General features: G+C 48.7%; 1 protein-coding gene and 1 long non-coding RNA gene across 10 annotated transcripts in view; one reads left to right on the forward strand and one right to left on the reverse strand.

Annotated features, from left to right (window-relative positions):
• The window catches only part of TENM2 (teneurin transmembrane protein 2), a 1,882,184-nt gene that overhangs the window by 97,344 nt on the left and 1,771,604 nt on the right, over window positions 1–13,236 (reverse strand). The gene's annotated exons all lie outside the window — the stretch shown is intronic.
• Window positions 1,154–4,494, forward strand: LOC309861320. The gene is made up of 2 exons (XR_014309868.1): window positions 1,154–1,297; window positions 3,927–4,494. It is a non-coding gene; the product is annotated as an uncharacterized lncRNA (long non-coding RNA).

Consider the following 13,236-nt stretch of genomic DNA (forward strand, 5'->3'; position numbering starts at 1 on the left):
TGCTGTCACCCAGGCCTACTGATTTTCTCAATGTGAAAACTGAGAATGTGCATTTTTTAAAAGGATTTATTTACAGAGAGAGACATAGCACACGTACATGAGTGCAGTTGCAGGGGAGGGGCAGAGGGAGAAGGAGAGAGAAAATCTCTAACAGATTCCCCGCTGAGCATGGAGTTGCCCACATGGAGTTTAGTCCCAGGACCCTGATATCATGACCTGAGCCAAACTAATGAGAGTTGGATGCTTAACTGATTGAGCCACTCCAGTGCCCTGAGAGTATGTATTTTAAAGAAGATTCCCAGGTGATTATTTTGCTTACTAAACCTCAAGGACCCCTGTTCTGAATTATTGAAAACATCCCTCAAATATCCATAGAGGTACATCTGACTCGAGAGACTAAAGGAGCTTTCCCGAACTATGTCTCCTTGGGGATGTTAACATGGGTTCCCTGAAACATAGAAGTGGAGGTGGCACTGGAGGATCTGTGGTCAAAAACAACTTGAGAGATGTTGGTTAAACAGTTAAACTAGTTTCTTTACAGCAGGACTTCTCAGAGCCTTTAATGAGTGAATATGCATTATGAATCTTTAATGTTGCAATGGAGCACACAGCATTTCCTGACCACAGACCTCTTTTGTCGCAGAACTTCTACCCACAACAGTCTAGTGCAATACAAGTTGGGAAGCTCTTCATGAGAACAGGGCTCTAGGCTCGGAAGCGCTATCCTTGGAAGTACCAGCCACACCTTCATCTGCATAATAGCCCCCATGCTTGATTGATCTCATAAAATGCACGCTCTGGAGTGATTAAATGCAACACAAACTACATCATCACTACTAGCACATAAGCTCAGAGCCCCTTCCCTTAGCCTCCCAGTGCCTCCCAAAGCCAGTGTATTTCAGCATAGAGACCCTATGTGCACATAGGGACACATCCTGGGAGTCAGTAGGATGATGAAGCATTAATGGCAACCATGTCTAATCAGAGCTAATGGTAGGCCCTTAGGAAAAGCTTACTAGGTTTCAGTCACCGTGCTAAGTGCTTTACTTGCATCCCTTTGTTAAGTCACCAGAATTCTAGGGATCCTTAGCGCCATTGTTTATAGGCGAGGAACTGGAGCTTTAGGACAGTAAATAACTTGCCTAAGACCACACAGCTTCTCCATGTTGGGGCTGTCTTTTGACCCAGTTTGCTGTACTCTGAAGCCAAATCCTACATGAAGCTGCCCTGTGAGGGCGAGTAGAGTAGAACATTCCAGATGGCACACAGGAGCCACTGTGCCCGCCACCATGACATGGTAGTGCCTGCACTGAGCTCTTTTACCTAAGGCAGGACCATGTCAAACAGAAGAGGAGCAATTTAAATAATACTGGAGGGAGATTTATTTTTTTGAAAAGTTGGGATGCAGACTGTTTTAGCCGGTGCCCTGCCCAGCTTCCACTTGGGACAGGTGGACCGCCATAGGGCTAGTCCTCTGCCAGCCCTGAAGCTCGTCTGTGCTTCTGCCGCCTGCACCTGGCCCCCTTATCCAGCCCTCATTATGTATGCTCACATGGATGCCTGGAGGGGCCATCTTTAATCTCCAGTTTGCAGAGGAAGAAACTGAGGCTAGAGAGGTTAAGAGACTTGGACACACAGCTACTAAATAAGGGAGGAGGCTGTCCAGCTCCAAAGCCTATGTTTGGCTTCTATGCTCAGTTCTTCACAGTAGGCTGTGAGTAGTCAGGCCATATGCAGGTATCCTGTGACTGGCCATACACAGGATGTGGGGAAGGAAAGGCTAAGGCTTCACAAAACATCTTCATTCTCTAGTTGCTCTTTCTCTCAGCCTCTCTTTCTCTTTCTTCTTCCCCTACCCTTCCCCCTCCCTCTGTTGCCTCTCCTCAACCTGGACAGAGTCTCTAGGAATAATGAAGTCACTCGATGAGAGTTTGCCCACCTTGGACACTCCCTGACAGGCCTCTCTGACACAGCCTCACCCTTGTTAGCCTGGGGCCATGTTTTTTTTTTTTTTTTTTTTTTTTTTTTTTTTTTTTTATACCTGGGGGATTTCTATCCTGGCTGCTGCTGTCTCCCTGCTGTTCTGTTACAGAAACTACTGGCAAGAGAGAGCAAGGGTCTCTGATCTCAGCCACCAATATCCCCAAATGCTTACCCTCTGCCTGCTGTTCCTGGCCCCTCCCCTCTGCCCCCCATCAACCTCCCTTTCAGAGAGACCACTGACAGGTCAGACAGAAGCCAGCCCAGCAGGGGGTGGCAGGCTGGTGGAGTGCCAGACAGGGACCTGCTGGGCCCCTCAGAAAGAGAAGGGGCTGTCACCACCGACACCTCGACATCTCAGAGCAACAGACTGGAACAGTTACTTTCTGCCTGAAGAGAGACCCTGTCTCCTGTGGGCAGTTGGGAGGACTGGTCCCCAAGCTGAGAGAATTAGCAGAGGCCAAGATGCCTGTCCTCCTGGTGCATAAAGAAGTACCCCTAGACTTCCCAGTGGGAGAAGCTAGCTATCAGGCTAGCTTCCAGTTGGATCAGGGAAGTCAGAAGTACTAATTGCTAAACATGGCCCTTGCCAGGCTTCAGGTACTGTGCTTTGCATGCCCTAGAAATCTCATTTTATCTTCGCATTCACTCTGTGGCATGGGGGCTAGGAGCCAGGATGGGACTGCCCATTAACGTCACGAGATCTGGGTTTGCAACATACTGGCTGTGTGGCCTTGGGCTAATCAGCTTACCTCTCTGAGCCTCAGTTTTCTCATCAGTAAAGTGGATACAGTTATGATACTAGTTTAATAGGGCCTTTGTGAAAGATTAAATCAGCCTTGTGCAAAAGCATTTAGTGGATAGCAACCTTCTGTTTGCTCTGTATGGATTGAGAACCCAGGCCTGGAGAGGTTGTTATTTGACAAGGTCGGGCAGCAGATCATGAGTGGAGGAGGTGGGATTCGTACACAGCAGGCGCAGCCTCAGATTTGCTGATCTCTCTTGCTACTCTGGGCCTCGCAAGGCCGGCCATGGTTTGGGCAGTCCCGCTTCACTCAACCCTGCCTTTCCTCTCGTCTCAGAGGACAGCAGAACTTGCAGACCTACTGCCACCAGCCCCTGGGAAGTCCATACACAGGGCGAGCTATGTTGACAATAGAGATAAAGAGCTGCATAACCATGTGTTCGTGTCTTACCTAAAATAAATAATATATCTTACCTTTAGATTTTCTTTGCATTAATAAAAGGGTATGAATGGTATGTAGTGACTTGGGTATCATTGCATGGATGTGTTTTTTTAATCCTAAAATGAAATGTATTCATATTAAAATAATGTATTGAATAAAAGAAAATGGCTTTCTGTCCTAGAGACTTCTCATTAAAACTTCCGTTTATTCAGTTCATTTAATAATGAGCTGACCAAGACAGACAGGGAGCCTGCAGTTAGGAACCTAGATTCTAGAGGGGAAGCAGACAATGGACAAAGAAATGTATAATAGACTCTGAGAAGGTGATAGTGTTCTACAGAAAAGCAAGGCAGGGGGAAAGGGTTGGGAGAGTGTTGGAAGGGGGTGGGTTACTGCTTTAGGTGGGGGTAAGACAGGGAGGGCTTCCCAGGAGTGACGTTAGGGAGAAACCTGAATGAGATGAGGAAACAAGTCCTGGAAACTTCTGGAGGAAGACCATTCTGGGCAGAAGGAACAGCAGGCGTAGAGGTTCAGGGTGGGAAAGTATCTTGAGAGTAGGAACAAGTTGGCGGATGTTGGGCTGGATGATAGAGACAGGTAGAGGATGACGTAAGTGCCAAGTGGAAGCAAGAGCTCACTAATGCGGAGTGACGGCTGTGACCCAGATGACATTCTGTGGGACGTGTGATGCCCAGGGAAGGTTTGCACAGGGGCATCATATGACCTGATGTTTAAAAGGATTCTTCTTTTTTCATGCAGCGGGGGAGATGATGGCCATGCAGACCGAGCGTGCCTACCAAAAGCAGCTGACCATCTTTGAGAAGAAGAGGGGCCCACTTGGAGAAACTGGTGAGGAAGATCTGTGATACTTCAACCACATGGGTCTGGGCTTCAGGACACACAGGAGGCCACTGAGAGCACCTATGTTGACAAGAAATGCCCCTTTCCTGGTCATGTGTCCATCGGAGAGCAGATTCTGTCTGATGTAGTGACCAAGATGAGGATGCAGAAGACACTGTCACCTACCGAGACTACCTCCCCTCCATCTGAAAGTACAGACGTTTCGAGAAATGCCGCCAAAACATGCATGTGCCCCGTCCTCCTGCTTCTGGGATGTCAGATCAGTGACATTGTCACAGTGGGCAGTGCCAGCCCTTATGCAACTCTGTGTGCTTCCACACGCACAAGGTCACCAAGCCACCAACACCAGCACGTAATTCCAGATGATCTGAGACTAGATGTCTGCCCACACCCCAAGAAAATAGTTATTTTCCCAGTCACGGATGGGTCCAGCTAAAAAAAAAAAAAAACCCAAACAAAAATAAAAGTGAAAGGATTCTTCTGACCACCTTGCGTGGAATAGACTGGAAGCTGGAGGACCAACGGTCCAGTCCAGTGTCACTGGTGGCATGACCCAGGCGGAGGTGGAAAGATATTGAGAAACCACGACTTTTGTGGTTGGGAAGAAAAGGAGGGGCCAGACAAGGGTGCGCTCACAAATCTGAGCAGCAACACTCACAAAGGGGGCACGTGAGAGATGCGGTAGCGCCCACGGCAGCGGACCTCAGGGTAGCTGAGAACGGACTACACTGAGGTTTCGCATCAAAGGGTGCTTTGGGTGCTGGGTCCCCGTGGGCTGGAGATTTCTCCCTGGATCTGTGCCCTGTGAGCCATGTGCTCTATGAGTAAGCTCAGCAGAAGGAAGAGTAGGAGAAGCCTATTCTGGTGACTGTAGGGCCGCTTTCTCTATGGCTTCACCTTTCTCTCCCTTATCCCAGATCCCAGCAGCTTTGGACTCTCTGGTGAACCTGATATAGAACTCGTTTCAGAAAGCGGGTCTGGGAGGAGAACAAGCAAGACATTTAGAATTAGGGGAGCCGGGCTCCAACCCCATCACTTCACTGTTGACTTTGGACAAACTACTCTCCAGCTTCTCAGTTTCTCAGATGTTTAAATGGAATCCTCTATTGTAACAGGTCAGCAGCTAATTCAGAGACTTTTTTTTAACCCTATGCAGACCAGACAATACATCCAGGGGCCATCTAGATCCCTGGGTTGTGGTCTCTGAGGGAAAATGTGCTCATTCCAGCACGAGTGGGTGTGAGATTGAGGGGGATTATACATTAGAACAGGCACCAAAAGATGGATTTCTGATTTTAAAATGTTGTGCATTACTTGGTATGATGAGATTTTGATTAGGAACGGTGTGTATGTGTTCAGAGTCTCTGAAGTCACATTACACAGGGAGACACTAATAATTAGATCTGTCATTTAAATAAGGTGGTATTCAGCCGCTTTCTGGAAACTTGCTAGTCAAACCTCTCAAACGGCCTGTGAGGTTGCTGTTGCTGTTCCCAGTTTACAGATGAGGAAACAGAGGCTTGGACGGCTCAGGTGCCTTGCTCAAGGAAGCAGAGCGGGTAAGAACTGGAGTCAGAACTAACACAAGTCGGCCTGACCCAAGAGCCTGCAGACCCTAGCCCAAAAGGTCACAGTGCCAACTTTGGGCCCGAGGGGGATGGGAGAAATCTCAGGAAGTGACAAGGGGGAGAGACCTGGGACAGATACCATGTGCCCTTTTCCAGCATGCTCTTCCCACAGCTGTGCTTTACTCCAGTGCTCTTGAAAGGGGGGAAGGGGAACAGATCCCAGGGAGTTGGGGCCCTGAGCCCCTCTCTATAGCTACAGCTCTGGGGCAGGTGCTTCAGTGAGTACGGTTATATACCGGGGTCAGTATGCCAATCAAGCTGGCACAGCCTGGGACGCAGAGCTTTTTTTTTTTTAAAGATTTTATTTTTTTATTTGACAGAGAGAGATCACAAGTAGGCAGAGAGGCAGGCAGAGAGAGAGAGGAGGAAGCAGGCTTCCCTGTGGAGCAGAGAGCCTGATGCGGGACTCGATCCCAGGACCCTGAGATCATGACCTGAGCCGAAGGCAGCGGCTCAACCCACTGAGCCACCCAGGCGCCCCGACGCAGAGCTTTTTGACCTGTCCTCCCCCTCAGGCAGCCCAGGAATGCCACAGTTGGTGGAATCACTCTCTGTCAGCACTTGAGTTCCCCCCAAAATGGTACCCATTGCATCTAGTCAGTGGTTCCCAAAGCATCAGTATCCCCTGGGTACTTTTTAGAAATGCATGTCCCTTGGCCCTACACCAGCCCTACTGCACCAGAAGCTCTGTGAGCTGAGCAATCGGAGCGCTATGCCTTCTGGGTGATTCCGATGCCCAGTGACCTAAGAGAACCTCGGTACTAAGTATTGTCCATGTGTTAATTCATCTGAGGTCACAGTATCCTGTGAGGTGGCAACTAGCATTAGTCCCACTTTACAGAGGACAAAGCTGAGTCTTACAGAGATGGGTCAACTTGCTCCCATCAGTGGTGGAGCCGGGACGTGAACCCAGAGCTCCCTGGCCCCATAGCCTCTTTATCACCCTGCCAGGCTGTCTCCTCCCCTCGCGGCGAAAGAATGCGCACGCGCAATGGAAGAAGCATAGAGAAAGGCTGCTCCTTCTGTGCTGTGAGCATATGTATTTAGGAATCACCCAAGCAGAGATACCAGCCTTCTGTCGGAGGGAAGAGGGGGTAGTTGTGACTGTGGAGACCAAGATGGGAACTGCAGGAAGGCAAAGCAAGTACTTGGGGGTAAACGTCACTTTGCCCAGCATGGCAGGCAAGGCCCGGCTCTGTCCAGACCCGCTTCCCCAGCCTCACTCACTCCTCCACTCTCCGTCAGTTTTCTCAGAGGTCCCCCAGATATGCACTGCTGTCCCTTGCCTCTGCACCTTTGCCATTTCTTTGTCCATAATGCTTTCCCTAGATTCCTGACCTAAGCCTTCTGTAGCTTTCAAAATTCAAGTTTGCCTGCTCTGGAAATCTTTGATGCCCTTCTCTGGGCTGTCCTAGCCTCTTGGCCTCATTCTATCCTGGACCCTTAGTATATGGCTTTGTTGCAACTAGTTTTACACCCCAGCAGACCTTGGATTCTTTGTGGCAGAATCTGAGTCTCACACACCCATGTGGTCTGGCTGGGTGTGTGCAAGGCTGGCATGGGGGTAGGTGTTTGCTCTCACCACCATTCAGGACAAGAGGTATGAATGGGCCGAGGGCTAAGGAAAAGCTGGCCTCGGGACACAATTAGAGAAGGGGCTCACTCTTGGGCACACAGGTGCCCCAACTCCTCCTAGTCTAGTTCCTAGATCTCAGACTGATCTTACCAGTAGGGTCAGCCATACGATCTCTTGAGGGTGACCGGGTCCCTTTGGAGGCCACATGGTACAGAGAAAAGCATACTGGATCTAGAGCCAGGAAGCCTGGCCTCTGGCTTGGATCTGCCCTACCCTGCTGTTTGGCCTTGAAGAAGTTACTTCCCCTCTCTGGGTTTTAAACCTGCTGAGGACTCCGTATTTTAGTCTTTGTGCATCCGACATTTGCGGACTCCACGATTCCTGTGAATCGAAGAGGTAGCGTGCCTCAGCGTGTGTGGCCATGGAGTTCCAGGAATTGGGGCTGGCAGATCAATGATGAAGTACCGCAAGCTCAGGAAAAGGGAGGGAATTCCCCTGGAAAGGTCTGGTCTTTGCGGTGTTGGGGGGCAGGGGCAGGGCAAGCATTGCACACAGCTTTAGGGCACACCTTGCAGCTTTCTTTGGATCCATACTTGGCCACAGAATTCTTGGCCCCTCTCCAATCCCCCAGAGCTCTTGGCTGAGAAGATGGAAAGTCAAAGAAAAGAGCACAGACCTTGGGCAGCTGCTCTTGCTGTGCTACAGAGAGCGTCTAGCTATTTAAAGTCCAACTGCTCCACTTTCCCCTGCTTGCACCCTGGCATTCCAGTGCATAAGCACTTTGTGGCAAAAATGCATTCCAAATCCAAAACGGGGGGGGGGGGGAAGAGCTAACGCCAATGCTATTTTTCAGAATGCTGCAGAATTCGTGTTTCTGAGGGGAGGAGGGCGTTAAGCGCTCACAGATAGCCCTGCTCAGATCCCAGGCGCGATGGTCAGCGGCTGCGAGGGGTCCACAAAGAAGGCTCCTGGCTTGGGTTCTGACTCCTTGTGTGGTGGCCTTTTAGCTGCGGGGCCTGGGTCCGCCACTCCACTGGTCTGGCCCTCAGTATCTGCCTCTGTGTAAAGGATACTAAGAGGCTCGTAGGGCACTTGTGGGCTATTATCACGATTTATTTGGGCAATGTGGGTAAAGTCTTAGTAAGTGCTCGATGCATCAGGCCCCTGACATCAAGCCAAAGATGCTCCCTGCTCTGGAAATGTCTGGACCCCTCAGATATGTCCCTAGGACATGTCAATCCCTGCACCAGATTTCTCCATCTTGGCATTATTGACATTTTGGGCCCAATCATTCTGTGTCGTGGGGGCTGTCCTGCGTATATAGGATTTTTAGCAGCATCCTGGGCCTCTACCCACTAGATACCAGTAGCCTCTTCTTTCTTCCTCCCTGCTGTGACTCATAAAATGTCTCTTGATGTTGCTAAATATCCCTCTTAGAGAGTATAGTTGTCCCCGGTAGAGAACCACTGGTCTGGACTGAGGGGAAAGCTGTGAGAGCAAAGGAGCTAATCCTGGTACCAGGGCCCTTGAACCTTCATTCAAATGCTGGTTACAGGGACCAAGAGGGTGCTTGCTACAATCTAGGCCATTTCTCTGGCCAGTGCAAAAATACGGGAAGCCAACATAAGGAAATAAATATTACCACCAGATAAATCTGTGTTTTGATCTTTAATTCCCTAAAAGAAGTCCACAGTGGTTTCAATTAATTTCTTTTTTTGCAAATTATACATTTTAATCACAATTTTGTGATGAATACTTGATTTGTCATCTAATCAGGGAAAATATAATCCCTTGAGACACTTAATCATCATTTAAACTACTATAAACTTGATTAGGAAAGACTGAAGGTGTGATGTTAGATAAACTCATGAACTTTAAATACCTCCCCTTCCCCAACAAATTCCACAGTCAAATATATTGACTGTGAGAAAGTCTTCAGTGGGCAAGTTCTATGTTTGAGGTGACTTTTCCTGAGTCCTCTTTACAACCACAAAAATTCTGTACTTGTTTGAACTTTCTTCAGAAACAGCCTCCAAATTTAGTTTCTATTTGAAAAGAAATGAGCTTCTGCCTTTAAAGTAGCCAAGTGTTCTATCACAGTGGTTATCTGGAAGCCTATTTTGCATACTGCCTTCTCTACCCTCTGTATCCTTGTCTGTGACATGGAAAAACTATGAAGAGACAAATTCATAGAACTTCTATGTCTCCTGTGACAACACAGACCTAGGCCAGGAAGATACAGATGGGATAATTTAAGAATGCAGCATTTTCTGTGAAGGAAACACTATAGGGTGATGGGGGAGAGGTAGAGGTAGGTCAAGACAGGCAGCTAAGAACAGAAAATGGCTGCAAGGAGCCTGTCATGTCAAATGCCCAGATCAGAGCACTTCTGGCCCTGGACCAGCAAAGGCCCTGAGGTACCACTAAGCTCAGCATGTGAGGACGAGGGGCTGATGGGAGTGGATGCGGCGGAGCTGCTGTGGAGGGTGGTGGGGGATGGGCAAGAGAGGAGGAAGGGGCACATCACAGAAGTTGCTCTAGGCTAAGGAGAAACATTTGATTTTGATTTTAACTACATGAGAAGCCCTTTGAGGGCACGGCATGATCTGATTTACCATTCAGAACCATCTCTCGGACTGCTGTGTGGAGGAACAGAAAGCATGGTGATGGGGCAGCAGCAGAGACGCCCACCTGTTGGTTGCCCATCCATTACCCAGATGCATACAAAGCTTGGAACAGAGCTTGGTGCGTGTTAAGCTCTCAAAAATCTCACTGATTACAGTTTTTATATTCGATAAAGAATGAATTCTACTTTTTTTTTTTTTTTTTAAGCCTCAAAAGAAAACTGACTCCCAACCCTCAGTTTCCTAAACAGAAGATTCTTGAGTCAAATACACTGGAAGATCCAGAATAAGTTCAGCACCCTGTTGCCATGTGGTCCTCAGTTGGGGTTAGTTCTGCTTCCCTCCCAAGGAAGAGAGACCCAGCGCCTGGCCAGCTGGCAGTGGCCTCAAGGCCACATTTCCCTCGTAAGCATTAGATATATTGCTTTCCTCTCTGGGAGCTAATTGGGGACTCTGTTTATGGCTCCAGCTACATTTGCCACAAGGTCTTTGGACTGCAAGGGGAATCCTCATCCAACCCAATTAATAGAGCAATGTTGCACTTCTAAGCTGTCCCCCACCCAACCAATCCATCAACATGATTCGCACACATTAATCAAGGCATTTACAATGGGTTCACCAAGCTTTATCTCTCATTGGATGAAGAAATGGGACTATTTGGACTTGAGAACTATAACTCTTCCAGAGTCCCTGAAGTCCTGAGCTTGGCTCTGCTACATGCACCGACAAGGTGTTATTAATTAACAATTGAGATAAATGCCGGAATAGCATCCCTGAATCATGTCAAACCAATTTGGATGGTTATGGGATGGGGAAAGGGGGAGGAGGCGGTGGGCAAGGGGTGGGCTTTGTCTGTTCCAAGTGCTTTGGACAGACTCCAGTGTTATTTCTCCTCATTTAGACCTGGCTGGAGTGCCTGGAACTCAGGCCAGCATCCACATCTCTTAAACCAAGGCAGCCTCCTCTGGAGCAAAACAAGGAACCAAACTTCGCAGATGGAGGTAGGCTGCGGAATACTTTGAGGGAGGCCTTAATTTAGGGGGAGAAGTGTAGAAGCTGCTGGTGGGTGGAAGGGTCCCCATCATGGGTTACTGACCACAGGTCCGTGGCTTTGAGTACTCTCCCAGGAGAGAGACTGAAGTTGTGGGGCTCAGTGTGGCGATGATGGGCTTCTTTCCTGTCCTGTGGCCGACAGCCATACACCATGACAGTCGCTTCTCTACACTCCCATGGAAGGACAGTCCTCCGCCCTGACAGCCCTCATGGTAATAACTACAATAACGTGTTCTACATCTTATCTCTTCAGATAGATGCGAACTCTTGGTGGACAGGCATCGTATTTGTCCTAGTTATTTCCAAAGGCCTATTTCCAATGTCTAACATTTAGCAAACCCTCAAGGAACATTTGTTAAACCATCAGGGAGGTTATGGAGTGCTGACACGGGATAAGCACTGGTTAGAACTTCAGTGGTTATGGACTGTGGGAAAACGACCAGTTGGGTTCCATCTGTGTGGACTCAGCATCCGTTCTAGAAATAACAGCAACATGACCGCCGATAACATTAGAGCCGGCGGCAACCGGCATGTGAGCGCGCTTCATGAACCAGGCGCTTAGTAAAATGGCCCTGCATATGCTCTGTCAGTGAAACCACACACCTGCTTGTGGAGTCGGTGTTATCATGCCTACTTCACAGACAAGAAAACGGAGATTTGGAGGAGTCAGGTTAGTCCCAGAAGTGGGACCCAAGGACTGCTTCCTGAGCCCAGGCTCTTCCCCAGCATGATGGGACAGCGTCACCTGAGCAACCAGAAAAGTGAGAGGAGAAGGAGCAAGAGTCTAGCTTCTAGTGCCGTGTGAATGCCCCAGAAGGAGATGCCAACAGCTCGCTAATTCATGAAGACAGGATGGGACGCGCTGTTACCTGAGGACAAGCTCAGTGTAGAAGGGCTTTCTCCTACCCCCTCCACGCCAGGCCTCCACCCACACACAGGGGAGAGGGCGTCTGATAGGATTCCGAGGGAGGCTGGCTTGAAACAAGGAGAGCTGGGCTTTGTACAGACAGAGGGCCCGGGCTCCTGACTCGGGAAGCTCTGGGTGATAAAGGCCTGTGGGGAAGGAGTATGGCCTGTCTTTCCAGGGCAGGCGGTCTAACAGTGCTTCCCCACCTCGAGGTTCCCACTTTTAGAGGAAATCTACACCCTTTCTCCTACCCCTGGCTGTGATGAACTGAATCTCACACCTCTGTCGTGGTGGTGATAATTAAATATTATCTGCCTGTCCCCTGAAGCACATGTTGTGTGTATTCTCCGACTTTAATGAGCTGGTATTTGTCTTCTGGAAGCAAAAATATTTCTTTGAGTCTCTTCTTTTTCAAATTGGGGTGAGCAGTTCAAGTGAAGATCTTTCACTATTAAAAAGACAGTCTGCTTGCCGGCAGGTCTGTCGAAGCTGATTCTACCTCTCGGGGGCAATGGCAGGGACATCTCCTCCCTTCAGCATCAGCTAGTGCTTCCTGAGGTTAAGTTAGCGATCCCCTGGCTGTGGGGCATTGGGAGACTTTCAAAGCGATGGGATTAAGAAGGTAGGGAACTGGCATAAACTGTCTTTGGGGGATAGTCCTAGCCAACTTTTTCCAACAGGGCTTCTCAGCTAGGCACCCCAGAATACAGAAAACGTTTGAGTGAGAAGTTTCTCAGGTCTTCTAAAGACGGCACTTTGGTGGTACCTTTTTGGACACACAGGAGACAAGTCAATTTATTCTAGAGAATGAATCTCTCAGGACAATGGTTCTCAAAGAGAATCTGCCTCAGCATTACCTGGAAATTTCCTCAAAATTAAAATTCCTGTACCCCCACCCCCATACCTGTGGAATCCGGAATTCTGGGGGAAAAGGTTTGGCAATCTGTGTTTGTTTAATCAAGTGCTCCAGGCGGTTGTGGTGCCAGCTACAGTTTCTGAACTATGAGTGGCCACAAGGCACCAGGGACTAATTTTCTTCCAGAGGAACCCAGGTTGAAAAAGGCTGATAAGGGCTTCAAATATCTGTGTCCATATTTGGATCTATATCTATCTCAGTTTAAAATAAAAAAAAAAAATATCTATCACTTTCAACTGAGATTTTTTTTTTTTTTTTAAACGTAGAGTGTTCCCAGATGAAAAAATGATTTGCCTCTTCCAGCTCACTGTGGACGAGCACTCTATTACTTCCCCATTCATGAGCTCAAAACAAATGTGTTCATTGCAGCTGCTCCCCAGGCCGGCATCCATCCTCTGACCTGCTGTCAGGTTCAGATAGCCCACAGCCCTGCCAGAGCGCCCAGAGCAGGAAAGAGCCTGGGGCAGAACTCCCACCCCCACCAAAACAAACACAAAAGTGATA

Source organism: Mustela nivalis (genome assembly GCF_964662115.1).
Source record: "Mustela nivalis genome assembly, chromosome: 3".
Lineage (NCBI taxonomy): Eukaryota > Metazoa > Chordata > Mammalia > Carnivora > Mustelidae > Mustela > Mustela nivalis.